Source organism: Chelonoidis abingdonii, chromosome 7 (assembly GCF_003597395.2).
Source record: "Chelonoidis abingdonii isolate Lonesome George chromosome 7, CheloAbing_2.0, whole genome shotgun sequence".
Classification (NCBI taxonomy): Eukaryota; Metazoa; Chordata; order Testudines; family Testudinidae; genus Chelonoidis; species Chelonoidis abingdonii.
In genome coordinates, this window is record NC_133775.1 from 23,558,069 (window position 1) to 23,577,075 (window position 19,007).

Below are 19,007 nucleotides of genomic sequence, written 5' to 3' on the forward strand. Positions count from 1 at the left end.
CCCCTAGTGTCCTTGAGGAGGGAGTGGAGAGGGAGGGACCTGGGCCCGCCTTACTCCAGGTCCCAACCCAGGGGCCCTGGGGTTGTGGGTGAACCACTTGACTAGCGGTTTCTTCCCCTGGGTTACTTCCCTCTCATTACCCGTCAGCTTGTGAAGGGCTTCTCGCCTCTCTCTTCTATACAACAGGCCTTGTGCCCCTTACCTAGGTTTCTGTTGGCTTCCCAATCCACCGCAGCACTCCTCCAACCTTCTATTCTCTCTGGACCAAACTCTTCTCTTCTTGCAATCTGCACTCTGCTCCAATCCAACCTTTCTCTTCTCAACTACCACACCCTGTCTGATAGAGCAGGGGTTTCATATCCCATGACTGGAGTCAGGTTGCTCTAACTGGCCACAAGTGTTCTAGTTAATCTAAAGCAAACCTTCCTTCCCTTGGCAGGGAATAAGGCCCCCTGCTAACACTCTTATGCTGCCCTCTGAGCCATGCTGTATCACGTATTACTATATATATTATAAAAAAAAATTCCCTCTCACCCCTCTGGGTGTATGTGTCTATTCTCAAACTTCGGGTCCCTCTACCAGAGGCCTGGAGTTTGAGGGTTCTGCCCGGCAGTATCTTAGCTGTTCCTGCATGCTCTTCTGACAGAGAGCTCTGAGTTTTCCTGGGATCTGTTTGGACGCACTCACTCAGCTTAGGAGTCAAGCCCCAATGGCCCTACCACCACTGCACCACTTTGGCCTTCACTTTCCAGCATCCTTCTAGTTTCCATCTTTCAAGGCCCTGGTACTTTCTCCAGCTTCTCATATTCCTCTTCTGATGTGCTGTCATCTGCACTGCTATATCTATCACCACCACTGTCTTCTGGTCCTGTCTATCCCACGAGTCTGGTTGATTGGCCGAGACCTTGCCTGTCCGTCTGATCTGGAAGTCACAGAACTAGCCCTGCTAGTCTCCGCCAACTTTGTGGGAATCTCCCTCGTGGTCTTGGGAGGGTCTTAGCCAGCTCACTACCAGCTGGATATTCTCGTGCCACCAGGTCAGGTATTTCATTGAGAGAGCCTGACTCCCCCTTTCCTCTCTTCTGGTGTCCCCAACTCTTCCTTTTGGGGGACCCCCCAAGACCCAGACCCTGGTCTTCTCTCTCTCTCTCTCTTCTCCCAGCTTCCCCCCCCCTGATTCCTGGTTAGCCGGTGAATGCTACACTTCGCTCCTTGAATCAAACCGGAGAAGCAATCTACGGCTTCCCGAGGCTAGGTATTGGACCTAGTCATCACACAAGAAATTCCCCCTCCCTTTGTCCATAGCCTTTCCCGCCCTTGGGACAATAGGGAGATGGGCACCGAGTTTGGGCGTTTCCCTCCCCCCTCTGCACTCACTAGAAAAGAAACTTTCACCAGGTTTAAAAGAAAACTAATATAGAAAAAAAAAGAAAGAAAATACAAAATAATCTTGCATAAGAAACTCAATAAGGCTCTTGCTATATAAGAAATATGAAGAAACAGAATCTGATTTAAAAGATAGCCCGATTAAATCCAGTCAACCACTCCACATACATGTTAAATTACAACCCACAGTCCTCATAAGCCGAATTGCTGGAGGTGTCTGTTGTACTCACAGATGTGTAGGAGACCACTTGGAATAAGATGAGTTTACGAGAAGCTTGGTTAAACTCACGCCGAGAAAACAACAAAAGACCACAGCCATCCACATCTATTGTACAAACCCAAAGTTCCTATAGCGAGTTGCTTGGGGTTCCTTGCTACTCACAGACTTTTGGCAATAATATTAAATAAGAAGGAGTTAGGAGGAAACCTTGCTTACTCACAGCCGGAGAACAAAAAAGACCCCTGGTATACAAATTCCCGGCCCCTGGACTTTAAAACAATCCAGTTCTCTGATTGGTCCTCTAGTCAGGTTTTGTTACCCTTCAGGTAAAATGCAGAAACTAACACCTTCCTTAGCTATTAACAATCTAAGTTGAATTGGAACACGCCCCGGCCGAATACAGCGAAGAGACGATAGACAGTAGAAAGTTCAACTGGAGGTGATTTCTACGCTAAAACTTTATAAACAAACAGAGGATATAACAACACATGCACATTCAGAATAAAGAGTCATTGCAAAGTACAAGGCCTCAACATCTTCAGTAAGAAGATCCACATTTACCACAGCAGCATGGGTTAAGGTTAGTGGTTAGACTGGAACCGCATTCCCCAAACGTGTAATGGGCGTAAGCTGTTTCCAGGCGCGTACACCAATGTCATAGCATTCCTTTTCACTGACTGACCAGTATCGGAAGGGTCCCAGCCCGACTCCTGAGTGAAAAATCTCCTGTATGAAGAGTCCTGGCACACTCCGCTAGCTTAGCCCTTCGTCGCGTGTGTGTGAGCAACTGCGCCTGGACCTCAGCGCTAAGCAAAGTACCACGAAAGTTCAGCATCCGATTCTCGGCTCTTCCGCCCTGGATCGTATCTCGGGTCTGTGTGAAAAGGACCCAGAAATATTTCCAGGCTTCTTCTTGCCTGAACATTGAGAACCTTGATTATGAGGAGCTGCGCTGGACGAAATGGGGCTTCGACTCGATTTCCGACGGCCACGTTGCCTAACAGGCTGTCGGAAGGATGTTGGCTCGACCATCACAAATAAGGACCAGGACATACGCCGTTGCAACATTACCACTATGCCCAGTATCACGCCCTCCCAGGTAGAACGGATTTCTTCAACCATGTGTTATGATTTGTCACGCCCAGCATGGACCACTGGAAGACATGGGGCTAAAAGCTTAAAGAGACTACCCCTGGTACTATTTAGGTGGATAGTCCAACCAACACGGTTTGTTGTGCGGCTCCAGTCCTTTTCACCACTCGGCGTCCACCAGACAAGAGTTTTCTTTGTATAAAAGTCCTTGGTCTATAACAAACCGGGATCGTAGCAAGAGCTGGAGCAGGTGGGTATGGCACCGTGCCCAGCCGCCCAAGCTGTCTGAGGCTGTCAATCTGCTTTCCTGCCAGTCTGACACTGGTTTCCTTGGAAGCGGGACTTCAAGTTCTTCTCAGACTGGGACTTGGCTTGGTCCCTCTGGAAGAATGTATGATGGGGTTGTTTCTGTAGCTGGTGTACCGCTGTCCGCTGGCACCTGTGGTATTATCAGGCTTGCCTGAGCCTCTTTGTATGGTTGTTTGTTGCTTTGCCAGTTGAGGCTCGTTGGTCCCTTCTGGCGTTGGGTTTCTGTAGCTGGTGTACCGCTTGTCCGCTGGTGCACCTGGTGGTATTTCAGGCTCTGCCTGAGCCTCTTTGGTATGGTTGTTTTTGCTTTTGCCAAGTTGAGGCTCGTTGGTCCCTTCTGGCATTTGGGGTTGAAGAGGTGGCGGTACTTGCCTTGCTGGTGCTGATTGCTGTTCCAGTTCCGGGCCTGGGACTGGAGGTGCTGTGGCTGGTTTAGCCGTTGACATGGGATCGGTCCACTACCTCAGTCAGGGTGTCTGGTAGCACAGACAGGTGTCTGTGTCCGCACCTGCTTGTGTAGTTGGAAAATTTCCGGTGTGGTTGAACCACAAGTGGTGTCGGAGGTTAGGAGTGGTTAGAGCCTTTTGCCTAGCAGCTCCATCTCTAAGGCCTGCTTGTGGGCCTCTCTCTGTAGTTGCTTCAATTGTTTAACAAAGATATGTAATGGGTCTCTGTATATGACTGAAAAAAAAAATTTTTGCAAGCTGCTAGCAGCAAGGAAAAAAAATCTTCAAGCTGCTACAGCAAGCAAAAAAAAACTTGAAGCAGAAAAACAAATTCAAGCTCTCTAGCCCAGTAACCCCTGTCTTCCTTTAAAGTAAGATGCTAAGAGCAGCAAGAGAAGAAGAAAAAAAATTTTGCTGTCTGTAAAACCAATCTCTTCTCCCTGTGGACTGTGTGATTGCTAGCAAGCCTCTGAAAGAGAAGGCTAATGTTCCAACCAATGACTCTCTTAATGGCTCTCTTTAATGAGCTAGTAAAAATGCGAACTGCTGAAACAGCAGGGAAAAGAAAATTTTTATCTGTCTGCCCTTTAATAACCAATTCCTTCTGCCTGCTAATGCCTAGCAGGGAAAAAATTAATGTAGCTATGCTTTATGGATTTATACTTCCAATCCGCTGCACACCATGTGGTAATCTAGCCGTCCAGTCCCAGACCTGGACTTAGGGTCCACAGTCTGGTACCTGTCCCAAATCTGGACTTTTGCGTCCAAAGTTGGGGGCTTACCTGAAACTCCCCCAAGTCACTACCAGCTTGGATATTTCTCGCTGCCACCAGATCAGGAATTAATCTTATGGGGCCTGATCCCACCTTTCCTCTCTTCTGGTTCCCCACCCTCCCTTGGTGGACACCCAGATTCCAATCCTGGATGCTAAAAGCAGGGAAATAACCCCTTCCCCTCCTTCTCAGCTTGCTCGCGGCTAACCTGTGTGACCAAGAAACCAGCTTTTCTGCTTTCCTCAGACAATGGAGATGCAAAATACCACAGCTGGGCCTGCCACTCCCCCTTGCTCAGGAACGAGGGAAAACTGTAACCACCAGAGAACAGAGAGAATTCTTCGTCTCTTTCCCGTAGTCTGCTCTTTCCCTGGACCCAAATAGGAAAAATAGCCACAGCCTGGCTTTTCCCTTTGTCTCCTAGGAAGAACTTTCACAAGGTTTAAAAGAAAAAGAAATATAAACAATCATTGCATTAAGAAACTTCAATACAGGCTCTTGCTTATAAGAAAATATAAAGAAAAACAGTCTGATTTAAAAGATAGCCCAATTAACCAGCACAACAAATTAACATACAGGTAAATACACCCCAAAGACCATCATAGCTGAATTACTTTGCGGTTCCTGGTACTTACAGATGTTTAGAAGAAGTATTAGGAGAGAATTAGAAGAAGACTTGTTTCCTCATAGCTAAGAAAACAAAGACCTCCGAGTATACAATTCCCGCCCCTGACTTTAAACAATCCAGTTCTCTCATTGGTCCTTCTGGTCAGGTGTTCGGTTACCTTTTCAGGTAAAAGAAACTTAACCCTTACCTTACCTATCCATTTATGACAGGAGGGTCTAGCCCATACGCTGTGCAGATGTTCCTGTACACAATGCCAGCCACTTGGTTGTGCCGTTCAGTGTATGCTGTTCCTGCCTGCATCTTACATCCTGCCACTATTGTGTTGGACTGTCTTGAGGCCTCTCTGCACAGTCTGCACCTTGGGTCCTCTCTAGTGTGGTGACCCCTGCTTCAATGGATCTTGTGCTCAGTGCCTGTTCCTGGCTGTATATGTCAGTGCCCTCAGCTGCGCTTTCATATCTGATCATTACATATATATATGATATATATATATATATATATAATATAGATATTATTATATATTATATATATTATTATATATTATAATCATAGGAATAAGTAGCCAAACAACATTGTTTGCTGTTATCTTTTATTTTATTATGGTATTTACAATAAATGTGACAAATGTCTTGTCCCCTTTAATAAGATCCTGCTAGTTTTTATTGGTATAACAATTTTACCCAGGCCTTTGAGTGAAAAACCAGAGGAAATACAGATAACGTTGGCATGCAACACAGTAACCATTCATTAAAGTCTATAAGTAACTAGACAAAATAAGTCAGCATTGTTCTTTAACTCTGAATGTAATTACAATGTATCACCTGTAAAAGGAAATGTGACATTCATGTAAATGTTAAACGAATTCTCACATCAGTACTATCAGAGTGATTACCAAATATATTTGTAATTATGAGACCCTTAAATATTACCAGATATAAAAGATCAAACATACATCATTATCAGGGAATATGAGATGAAATGACAGACTATATCAACGTGCCATGCTGGAATGATAAAGATCATGTTACCACTGAATTTTTCATATCCTCCAAAGGTCAAAATCACTTTACCATAAAATGTTCAATGTCACAAACTTTATAAATTGTAAATGTGTTTTTGTTCTAGTCTAGTCATGCACACAAATGATTGGAAAACTTAAATTGCTATAACATCAAATAGCAAAATCAGGATGTGATAGTTGTGATCTTGACATTAGTCTGAATATTTCTGATAAATCTAATCCATTGGAGATGGTAATAATTACTGTAAAATTGCTTCTGAAACTAATTTGTTCATGCACGGATAAATGAAAGAGAATTACATTTCCCATTTCTTTTTTGTACAAAGGAGAGAAATGACACCAGTCTCTTTTAAATATTTGGGTTTTACTTAGGTTTTGATCCTTCTTTGAAATTTGCTACTCAAGGACCTTGTTAAAGAAGCAGACTTCATGCTCGAAATGTTATGGTGCTTTAGTCAAGACATTAATTTTAAACAGAGGCTCAGAATAGTCCTACTTTTCTTTGCCTATTACAGTAATGTATATAGATATGTCTGCGAACACACCTAAACATATAAAATGCACAGTGTTGTTACAATGACTTTTTTTAGCTCTCAGATGCTGGATGAGAGTCATTGGCTTGGAACGATTAGCTGTTGAGACAATTGACTGCACCATACCTGATCAGCCTCTTGTCAATGAATAGTGTTGACACATGCTGTTTTCTAAGAATAACCACAAGCTTTCTATGTCCTATTAGTGCCTGCTCTGGCTTTGGTGATCTGATGCTTTCATACTCAGCAGCAGACTCTTAAGATAGTTTACCTCTACAGACTCAAGAGGGTCCTTCAAGATGCCAGTGAAGAAAGGATTCTGGCTTTTATATTCCCCATTGTCCTTTGCTGCCTGGATAGTTCTGGACTTACAATTTTTTTGTTTTTGTTTTGTGAATACCCTATTTCCTGCTTAGTACTATCAAAATTATCTTTATTCAGTTTCAGACTGACAGATCAAAGACAAACCTCACAATTTATCATACAGACAACAGAAAACGTTAATAGTTATTCACTTGTCATATTTTCACACCAGCCGACTACAAGAGAGTTTGGACTTTTGGAGCATGGCTATATTTATTCAATTTTATTTTGGGTGCTAGCACCAGTGTACATGTCACCTCAGATGAGGGGTGTTGCTGTAGTGAGATACTGAAACTGACTTTGTGGGCTAGTTATATCTCAGATCACTATGAGAGGTTCACAGAGGGCTAATCTCTGTAAAAAGGTGAGTTCAGTATTTCCAAACAGATTCTCTCTCTTTTTCGGTTTCATAGTTCCCTACCCCTTGCTGTTTCTGCAAGGCTGATGTTCAGTGAGGTGGAGATTAAGCTGTAAACACCTCATTCAACTGAGCACTATTTACTCTTCCCCTTCAGGGGGTTTTCAAAATAAAGTGAAGATCTAGTCCTTATTAATACACCTGGGTGATCATTGTCACTTGTGGGGAACATTGCCTAGTGGTGAGGGGATTAAGCCCTTCAACATGCAGAGTGGGGGAACGTTGGTAGGGGAGCCTGGGCCCTCCCATTCCACCAGACTCTGGTCCAGAGCCCCATGGGAGTGAACAGAGTCTGGCAGCCAGGAGCACTGTAAGGCTACCCTCCCTTGAGCTTCCTACAACCCCGCTAGTGTCCAAAGTTCGCACTCTGTAACAGAAAAGGGTGAAGGGGGTCAGCTCACCGCTTGGCGCCTCTTTGCAGCCAGATGTAGCATGGTAACTCTCTCCCCCTTGGGGTGGCAGCTGCCTTCTCTTGTGCCTTGGCCCTCTGGCAGGTCAGTTTTAAGTCTCTTCAGTTTCCAGGGTAGTCCATTTAAAAAAAAAAGGGAAATTAACACAAACAAACTGAGTCAGTATGTGAGAGAGGGAAGTGCTCCCTCTCAGGGAATAACAGAAACAAGTCCTGTCTTCCCTCAGTCCTGCCGTAGGCAATTATTGATGGAAGAGATCCTGACTTCCCTCAGCCTTTTCTTGAGGACCTGCAAGGTAACAGCCCTTTCTCTTCTCTGGTCTGCCCCCAAGTGAGCTGTTCTATGCCCTTTTAACTCCTTTTCCAGTCTTTGTATCTCTTACAGGTGTGATGGGGTGGGGCTGGCTGAGCCCAGTGTGGGGTTTGTATACCCCATCACTACCTCTTTTGTAGGACCCATTGCCTAGAACTTTTAATATAAGACATACTTTCCTTCACGTAATGGCTGACTCAGCCAGATGAATTTATCAAAGCCAAATGCATCGCTTGTGCAATTCTGCTGGCTTCAGACATAAGGGATAAATCTGGCTCCAATATTTTAATATTATTTGCAAAATGCATTAAGATTTCTCATCACTATAAGTTAAAGTAGAATTTTAAGTTGTATTGTTAGCAAGGTATTATTTTAAAATATGCATCATGACATTAGGCACTCAGATACCATGGCAATGAGCATGGGATGGATGGGTAGGCAGAGAAGTAGTGAAATAATAGAGATGTATTTGTGCACAAACCTGGACTTGATGTTTCTATGTAATGTGTACTGACTGTACTTCTATAGCTCTTCCTCTTTTGTGATGATGCTTACAGAGAAATAAAATCCACAGATCCAGTTTTAAGCTACACTCTACAAGTGCTAAGAGCATACTTTTTTTTTCATTGCATCCATTAACTCATGAAGGTGAAGTCGTTAGGAAATGAGAGATAGAGAGTATATTGGATTTTTTTAGATGAAAAATACCATGACCATCAAATTTATCTATTGAAAACTGTATCTGGAAGCAAATCAAGCTGTTTTTGAAATAAATAGATTCATAGTACTCTCTTATTTTTTCTACTGTATGATGATTTCCTACATTCTGTATAATATAATCTTGTTAGAAAACCCAACAGTTTCTTGTAAGTCATGTTCAGTCTTGACTAAGATAGCATTTGTTTTGGGGGTTGTTTTGGTATTTGAAATTTCAGAAAGAAAAGATTTAGCAAAATATGGAGCAAAAATGTATTTATTCTTCGAGCATGAATAGCACAGTTGCTTAATTGTATTTACTACTGTAAGAATGTGCCTATAACACCGCTGCAAATATCACAAGCATTCAAATGCACATATCTGATAGATCTCTCTAAGAAAACAAGGTATGTATTGGTATCCATGACAACCAAGCCACCAAGATCCAAGGGTATGTGAGCAATACTATTTAGCATTATGTAAATTTAAAAACACTGACATACTGTTACAAGCCAAGAATTTATGTATGCATAAATATTAATTTCATTATTTGCCTCTGTAATTAAGTATATTTTTGAATTATGTGACCAAGAGACTGGAAGGTATTCACCACCAGAATATTTACACAAGAAGGGCCAAATTATGCCTGTCCAGCAAGATATTCTGACTGCCATCTGAATGGGAGTGCTAAAGAAGGAAAAGGAACATACAACAGCTTTGTCTCATAGCATACCCATGCAAGAGGCAGCCATCATTTTGTTGCTGGCACCAGGGAATTTAAGGAGGACATCCTGCTCGCTTCACATGTAGCAGTCATTACCAAGACTCTGCACCCACTGAAACCAGTTGTAAAGCTCCGATTGGCTTTGGTGGTGCAGGATTGGGCCCTAATAATGCCAATGATGGGGTCCTGTCTGGCCCAGGAATGGGTGAGAGCATTTAACACGCACACTCTAGCATATCAACAAAAGTCTGAAGGGAGCACGTGGTTAATATTAGGAATAGCAAAAAGTGATGCACACACTGTTCATCCATGGTCCCAGTGGTATGATAAGATTTTATTAGCATAATGCCTCCTTCCACAGGGCACAGATGACAGCTTTGCCGTGAGCAAGGGACAGAGTCACAATCTGCCTTATGGTCTTTCCCAGAGCACCAGTGTAGCTATGTTAGCCAGTCCCCTGGGAAGCAGAACCCAAGTTCTGTCTTCTCCTGCCCATCCGCAAGGTTGGAGAAAGTTGCAGCCTCATGGAGACTGCTTTCTCCCCCATATTGCTACCTATAATCTGGGATGCAAGGGGCTAAGGGCTGCCTAATGCCCTCTTTTTCCTTGGCTATTGCAGAAGCTGGTCCCAAATCTGGCTCATATTGTTCTAGGGGAGAGAGTTATCCCCTTTTCTTAATGTCTCACAGCAAATGGATCCCATTTAGTACTCTGTTATCAGTTCCTAGGAACTTTTCATTCCCCAAATCCTTGGTATCTACCCATATTTTCTTTACAGATCTATGGAATGAATTTAGTCATGTAAGTATTGCAACTTAATATAGCTCTTAAGCAAAGCAAATCTTAACATGGCAGGGTGAAATCAGAGCCTCACAGAGTTCTCATGTGAACAGCACATCCAGTAAACAGCTGAGAATGTTAAAAAGACAATGTCAATATGGGGGGAAAATCCTCCGTCTTAGTTAAAATATCTGTTTGCGCTGGAGTCTCCTGTCACATCAGGAAGCAGCAGTGCAGAATTACTTTGAGTAGGTATTAAAGTAAAAATAAACTTGAAAGTTCTGCCCCCTCCATCATCACACAGATCAAATACTTGTATTATAAACTCCTGGAAACAGGTTCTTAATGGAACTGTTGGCACTACCTTAATGATAATGGTGTGAATAAGCCGCTGTTATGTATTTACTAAAATGAATAAAAGAATACAGGATTATGTTTAGTACTGTAAGTAATCAGACATAGGGCAGTTAATACTAGCCAACTCTCAAAGCCACAAATAGCTCTGCCGGGCGTTCTTATCAGTCTACCAGCCTCAGAGCTCTGAGGCTGTTCAAACAGAGACTTCTCTCAGCCTCGTAGCATCAATGACAGATCCCAAGCATGGTGGACCTTAACTTTTCTTTTCTCCTTAAAATGATAAACACAATAGTTTGTCCTCAAATTATTGTAAGTTGGCAGAATTCAAGTTCACTTTTCTTTGTGTTTTACTTCAAAGAAGGTATAGAGTACATGAAAAGAAATGCTCAGTTATGTATCTTTATCTCTCTCTATGATCTCCTATTTACTAAAGGTGAAACTTGCTGTGGAGTGAAGGACATATGAAAGGTCCTCCATCATGTCACTTAAGCCCCACTATGTTTTATGAAGTAGAGTGGAGGAACAAAGACAGAAGCCAAAGAAAAGAGCCTCCTGCATGCTGCTGAGACCGACTCCACAGTAGATGGAAATACATTGGTACAGGACAGGCCACTGGAGAAGTTGAGAAGAAGGGTACAGAATCCACGCTGACATGAAGCTAATGTCCCATGCCTCTGGCAAAGGATGCAGCAATCACTATTCCAGTCCATAGGCAGCTGTGGAGTTCCAGCAATGCAGCCCTGCAAACTGCATTCAGGTTGGAATATAGCACCTCCCAATCTTCTAACTCCTGTTTTCCTCCCCAAATCCTTAGTATTGTGGCTTTGTGCAGGGAGAGGTGAATTCTACCTTAAACTCCTTTATCGCTGGATAAAGCCTTAGCACCTTCATCTCCCATAATGTCAACTGTTGGTTGTGTTCAGCCACACTCAGGATTTTACCCATAAATTGATATGCTGACTTTGTGCCTTCCCAAACAGAAAGTGACTCAGAACTGGATGGAAAAAGATGAATCAGTGAACCACATCAACTCAGAAAACATTTTTCTAAAGGGTTTCTAAAATTGTGTCCCAGATGTGTTTTGAGTCCTCTGCCTTCTGTCTAATTTGGTGAGAAAAGCTAAGGCCGTCAACCATTGGTGTCAGACAAAGGAAGAAAGACTGTGTGAAAAAAGTAGGTATTTGCACAGGAAACCGGGGGAAATAACTGGTCTTTTAAATGTCTAGTTCTTCTCTACCATTTTATTTCTGCTGTGAGAAGGTAGTAAAGTCTGATCCATTTCATCACGTAGCAGAGAGGCCTTAAACTCCAACTGTGAAATGGCAGTTCCTGTGTGTTTGGCTGGCTAGTTCTTGCCAGCTCAAGGTCTAACTGATCACCATATGTGGGGTCAGGAAAGAATTTTCCCCCAGGTCAAATTGGCAGTGGCCTTGGGATTTTTTGCTTTTCTTGGCAGCATGAGGTTTGGCTTACATGCTAAGTTCTTCTGGGTATATCTCAATCAATTTCTTGTTGTTCCAGGGACCTCAGACATTGGTACATCTCTGTTCCACCTGTGGCACATAATTGTTTAGTCATCTGAGAGCTGTCATAGCTTGGTCGAATTTCGGTTGTTGGGTTTCAGGTGCTGGGTTTCAGGGTTTCAGATGTTTATGGCCTGTGACATGCAGGAATCAGACTAGCTGATCTGGTGTTCCCTTCTGGGCATAAATTCTATGACTCTATGATGTCACTTTTGTGCTAATGCATAAATAAATTGCATGGGGAAATTTTGAGCAGTATCAATTGCTTATTGACTCCTGTATGTTCTGTGGGAAAACACTGAGTACCCATGTAATTCTGTTGCGATTGAATTGATCTCTACCATAAATCAATAAATTTTGTCTCTTGTCCAATAAACACAAAATACTCGAGCTACTACAGCCCTTTATCAGCTGGGTTGATTCACAGCAGCTGACATTCAGAAGAGTTTATAGTTGCATCAACATGAACATCTCTCACAACTCTGCATTCTTGTCCTCATACATTATTGTACTGTTTCCTAAGATTTAAATATTCATCACTGGAACATATTTACTAACTCTTTTGTACAATAAGTAAGGGACCGGTTCATAGGTTGCTTCACTGGTTGAAATAACACACCCATTTCTTTTGTATCAAGTGGAGCTGAAAATTTGCATAAAGGCATAAATTAATTTGATATGTAGTCTGCGGTAGCAAAGTGCATTATGGAGATGATTATACAATTCAGACTTCCTGTACTAAAGCGTATGTGCCTTAATAAAAACCCAACTAAACTGCATATGGAAAATGCAACACTGAAGATTTATCTATTTTCTCTATTCTTTTATAGTCTTGGTTTTGTTCTCTTTTTTTACCTGTTTTTGCTTTTATGTTTGCAAGTGATAAATTCTTCCGTTTTACATTTTATATTTAGTTTATCTCTTTATTTTGTATTCATTTTGCATTGAAAATGGAATGAGTCTTTAGAATAATACAGCTGATATTGAATTTTTAAATTGCTATTGGGTATATACTGCATAAGAAGGTTATCTGATCTCTAACTTAATCATGTGAGAATATTGCTACAGGGGAAACGGGCTTGGCAACAATGAGACACCTATGCTTTCACAAAATGTATTTAACTATAAGCCCATTATAAAGCATTAATATAGAATTCTCTTACTTTCTGTCACAGTTAGGTCAAATTTATTGTATACAGTTACTGAATTCATGAAAAATAAAAGAATCTGAAAATACAAAATGTTTCTATACTTGATGCTATTTAAGCTTCTCTATAAATATCACTGCATTGAGGCTTTCTTAGTTACAAAGGTAGGTAAAATAAACAGTGTGCTTTTTTGTAGCTTAAAAAGTTGAGAGTTGGGATTCAAATAGGGCATTATATATTTGTTCTACCACAAATAAAGGTAATATAAAATGTGATGAAAACAGTAGATTAAACCCTTAAACATTCCAGTATCTTGCAAAACATTTGACATAACATTGCAGAATGTACAAATGTTGCAAGCACATTATTTGCATTTCTGCCTCAGCTATAAAAATAGGCACATCACTTTCTCATTATACCCCTTATATTTGTATTGTTTTAATGCTTTGTGTAAACATTCATTCTATGTACTTTAATGGAGTTACTATAACATAAACTTATTATGGTGCTATGCTGTTACTTAGCAAAACAAGTAGCAATAGTGTTGATGGAAATCCTCCATTTCACCAACAGACCAGATAATGAAGTTTATTGGCAGACTGGTGTTTAATAGAATCTTGTTCTTTTTTTCCTGTGGAATTTCTATACTATTACTTTTCTCTACCAAATAATTCCCATTGCCATATTTGAAATGAAAATGCTATCCTGTGGCTATAAATGATGAAAATCAAGAGCAACTCCACTGGCATTAATGGATTACTCTGGATTCACATCATGGTAACTGTGAGCAGATTTTGGCCCAACATATTGACTCTTAACCATAATGCAAAATGAGGAAGTTTCTACTATTGGTCCAATGCACAGAAAATCAGATCCGTAAATGATAAAACACATCCCCCCTGCAGGTGTCAATGGGGCAAAACATTGGACTGGGAGTCAGGTGAGCGGAGTTACAGCACCATCTCAGCCACAGACTTTCTCTGTGACCGTGAACAAGTCATATAGGTCCAGTTTTTCAAAAATGGTATTGTATTGTGGGTGTCTCAGTTTTTAGGTGCCCAACTTTGAGACTCTGGAGGTGCTAATTTTCAAAGATTCTGAGAACCCACAGTTCCTGTTAACTTCAATGAGAGTTGTGGGTGCTCAGCTCCTTCAATAATCAGGTCTGATCATTCAGAACCTGAACATAAAATAGTCTTCTCTTAGGCGTAATCCCTCCTTGAGCTCCCCCTGAGAGTGCAGATAAAAAAGGGAGACAAGGAAAGAAGAGGGTCAAGGAAGAAAGTAAAGCTGATTGGAAAAACCGTGGCAAAATATTTTCTGGAATTTGCAGATTCATCAAAATCAAAGCATTTTGCAGAGATAGTTTGATCTCAAGTCCGACTGGAATCCTGCCTGCCAGGCAGGTTTTGAAACCTTCCTGGTTTCCTGCCAGTTCACTAGCTTCACTCTTCAGTAGCCAGTGAGGCAGGCTGCTGGGGAGCCCTGGCTCCCAGGTTCAGGTCCCTTTAGCAGCTCAGGGCTTCCAGGATCCATGATTCCAGGGTAGCCCAGCAGGTGGACTGCCCAGAGCCAGGCTCCATTTCCTTTCTTGGAGAATTTCAAAATTCTGGCAATTTGTTCAGAGCCGTACCTAGGGATTTTTGCGCCCAAGGCAAGGGACAGGAGCGGCACGTTTGGCTCTTCGGCGGCGGGTTCTTCTTGGAGGGAAGGACCTGCCGCCGAATTGCCACCATTCTTCGGTGGCAATTTGGCGGCAGGTCCTTCCCTCCGAGAGGGATTGGGGGACCCACTGCTGAATTTCTGCGGAAGAACCGTATGTGCCGCCCCTCTCCCTTGCCGATAGCCAGTGGCAATTCGGCGGCAGGTCCGTCAGCCCCTCTCAGAGGGAAGGACTTGCCACTGAAGGAGAGATTTTTGGCGCCCCTCACCTTTGGTGGAGCCGCGGGACCAGCGGACCCTCCACAGGCACGCCTGTGGGAGGTGCACTGAAGCTGTGGGACCAATGGACCTCCGCTGGCATGCTGCCAAAGGCACCCAGCCTGCAGCCCTAGCGGCGACCGACAGAGCGCCCCTCATGGCATGCCACCCCAAGCACAAGCTTGGCGTGCTGGGGCCTGGAGCTGCCCCTGTCAATACCATCCTAAAAATCCCTTTGGGGTCTTTTGTATCATGTTAGTTTGTTGAAGCAGAATGGGACAGTTTTGTATTTCTATGTATCATGCCACTTTTTTTTTTTTTTTTTTACTAAATTGAGCTCATAATATTTTCTCTCTTTATAGGAACACCAGAATTTCCATGATCGATCAGTCCATCCAGCCTATTATCCTTTTTCTAACTATGGCCAATACTAATGATTCAGAGGAAGATGCCAAAACCCCTTTATGAATAATTATGGACTAACCTGTGCAGAGAAGAAGCCATAGTCAAGTAGTGGTTAATTATGCTCTGAAGCTTGAAGGATTAAATCCTCTTTAGATATTTCTATTTAAAATAAATGTGGATATTCTTATTATTATCAGTGTCTTATCTTTGTTTAATCCTGTCAAACGCTTGATTCCAGTGACAACTTTCAGCAGGGAGTTCCAAGGATTAATCATGCTTAATGCAAAAGAAGCATTTCCTTTTATCGGTTTTAAATTTATTGCCTTATTTCATTGGTATCACCTTGTGTTGCTTGACCTCCCTTGGAATGTATGCGCTTTTTACCTATGTACTGTGACAGGATCCCCAGGGTACAACCTGGAATGGTGGGACCACTGTGCCTCCTTAACTCTCCAGCCTGGTCATCTCATACAATGCTATGCCAAAGACAAGCAATAAAATCTCTCCAGGTGCTGTGATCACTCAACCAAGAACATGTGGAGCCCACACCCAGCTAAATTGCATTAATGCTCCCTGAGCCATTCGTGAATCAGACAGAGAGAAGCACCAGCCAATCACCCTAGCCCCCAACCCTTGCTTCCTAGAAATATACCGTCTTACACAGCTCAAAACTCCCTTGGACAGTGCAAACTCATTAATTAGTTTTCCACTTCTTCAAAGCTTAGATTCCCCAAGCATTTCAACCAAAACCACATTGTTTTAGGTAAAATATAAAACAGATCTATTAACTACAGGAAGATAGAGGCTAAGTGATTATACGAAGCAGGCATAGAGATCAAAAGTGATTACCTAAGGGCATGTCTTCACTAGCAAGATTAAAGTGCTGCTGCGGCAGCACTTTAAAGTGGCTGTGTAGTCGCGGCACCAGTGATGGAGAGAGCTCTCCCAGTTTTATAAAAAAACCACCTCCATGAGGGGAGTATTTACCAGCACTGGTATTTACCAGTGCTGGTTTACTGTCTACACTATCACTTTACAGCGCTGAAAATTGCAGCACTGGGGGGGGGGGGGGTATTTTTTCACACCCCTGAGTGAGAAAGTGGCAGTGTAGAAAGGCCTAAGAAATAAAAATAGAAACATCATCTAAAGTCTAACTTTAAAAGACTAAGCAAGATTTGAATCAAATATTCTCTGACCTTAATAGACGTTACAGGCAGCTCACAATTTCTAATACACAGACTAAACTCCCTTCCAGCCTGGGACCTATCTCCCCAGTTCAAAGTCTTTGTCTTCCAGATAATCTTTCAGTTGTTGAGATGGGGAAGGAGAGAGGCCAAGTGATGCTGTCACTGTCCCTATTTTATATTTTCTTTCAGCTGCTAGAAAAGTCCTCGCCCAGTCTCCATTGGTCAGGCAGTCCCCATTGAGTACATATCCACTCTAAGGAGCCTCTGGGAGAGTGGATTCTTCCTGATGGGCCATTAACACCTGTCTGGCCAGTGATATCTGCTCCTTTGTTGCAACTGATAGGACAGCTGTGGGCATCTCCCAACCTCACAACATATTTCAGTAACACATATAGCAATACTTCATAACTTCAAATACAATGATAGTACATACAAACCAACATGATATTAATGTTCAACAAATCAAAACATCTAAAACGATACCTCACAAGGCATACTTTGTCCAAAACATATCAAAATCATATGACAGTATGAATAAAAGTGAACTCTTTTAAAATCTTTAAAACACTTTTAAAATCAAGTCATTACCCTAGCATGAAACCATCGCAGAGAATTAGGCTACCTAAATGTAATATTATTATATTACTATCTATGCTGATGTAGGTTTATAGAAGTTCCAGAAGAAAGCAGAGTCTTAAAGCAGAGAATATAAACAACTTCTTACAAAATGAGGGCAAAATTATATGCAGAAAATGCAAATAGCTTTAATATTAGCAATCTGTGATGCTTAAATGTTCCTGCATTGAAAATATGATTGATAAAGTGCATTGTCATGTTTGTTGTCCAAAAAATCTATCCAGATGCATTGCATCATCTGGTAGAGATATAAGATTACTGACCAGCAGTATTATACAGAGCCTCACTCTGTAAATCATTGCTCATTCACGTCAAGTCTTATGATTATGTCTACTTCATGATTGTTTCCATGTGTTTGAATATATGGAGCGAGATCCTCAGCTGATGTAATCTGGTAACATTCCACGGAAGTCAGTTGAAGTATACAAATTTATACCAGCTGAGGTTCTAACCAAGTCATCTTTGATTTCATAAGGTCTTCAGATGTGATTGACCCTCAGCTGGTGTAACCTGGCATAGCTCCATTGAAGTAAATGAAACTACACTAATGATTTACTATTAGGTGAAGATTTGGCCCATTATATTCTTAGATCTCATTTTGTGCTTGCAATGGAGCTTTCACTTTGTCTCATTAAATTGTTTTGACAGGCATGACCAAACTGGGAAACAAAAGTCCATGATCAAGAATATTTGTCTGAAAATTGAGAGAAATATGTAATACCTTACATATTTGACCTTTAAAATAGTCTGTGTTTTGACTGGCTCTCTAATTTATCTTGTCCTCACAGGTTATTGAGATTTAAATAGTGAGTAAAAGTAGCCATCAAATCAAATAACAGAACCCTCCATACATCAAGTTATTGTAGTTTTAATAAAAAGAACAGGAGTACTTGTGGCACCTTAGACACTACCAAATTTATTTGAGCATAAGCTTTCGTGGGCTACAGCCCACTTCATGGGATGCATGCAGTGGAAAATACAGTAGGAAGATATATATATATACACAGAGAACATGAAACAATGGGTGTTACTATATCCCAGCAAGAGTCTCTCTTGCTGATAATAGCTCACCTTAACTGATCACTCTCCTTGTGTGTGTATGGTAACACCCACTGTTTCATGTTCTGTGTGTGTATATATATCTTCCTACTGTATTTTCCACTGCATGCATCCCATGAAGTGGGCTGTAGCCCACGAAAGCTTATGCTCAAATAAATTTGGTAGTATCTAAGGAGCCACAAGTACTCCTGTTCTTTCTGCAGATACAGAGTAACACAGCTGCTACTCTGAAACCTGTAATTTTAATGTTATTCATCAAGAAATATATGAGTCCTTAAAATCTAGACACTTCTCTTCATGGTGGTTTAAAAAAAAAAAACCCCTGAAAACTATTATTGTGGCAAAGTTTGCAAAAAGAGAAAGGAAACATAGAAATCCCTCCCATTGTCTTTTTGATGGGTTTCAGATACTATCTCTCAAGCATAGGAGGATAGAAGAAGGTACATTGCCTCTTCTGCTATTTAGATAAGGGATATTAACTAAAAGCTGTGTCACTGCAATGTTGACAGACTATAAGCACCAAGTATGATGTACTTCATATCATGGCTACAAGGCCAAATCAATGCCCCAGGCTTTGAGTATGGGCTACCTGTAGGACTCTCGGAACCTGTGTTCAACCTCTGAGGAAGTTTCAGGCAGTAGATCACAGAGCTACACTGCA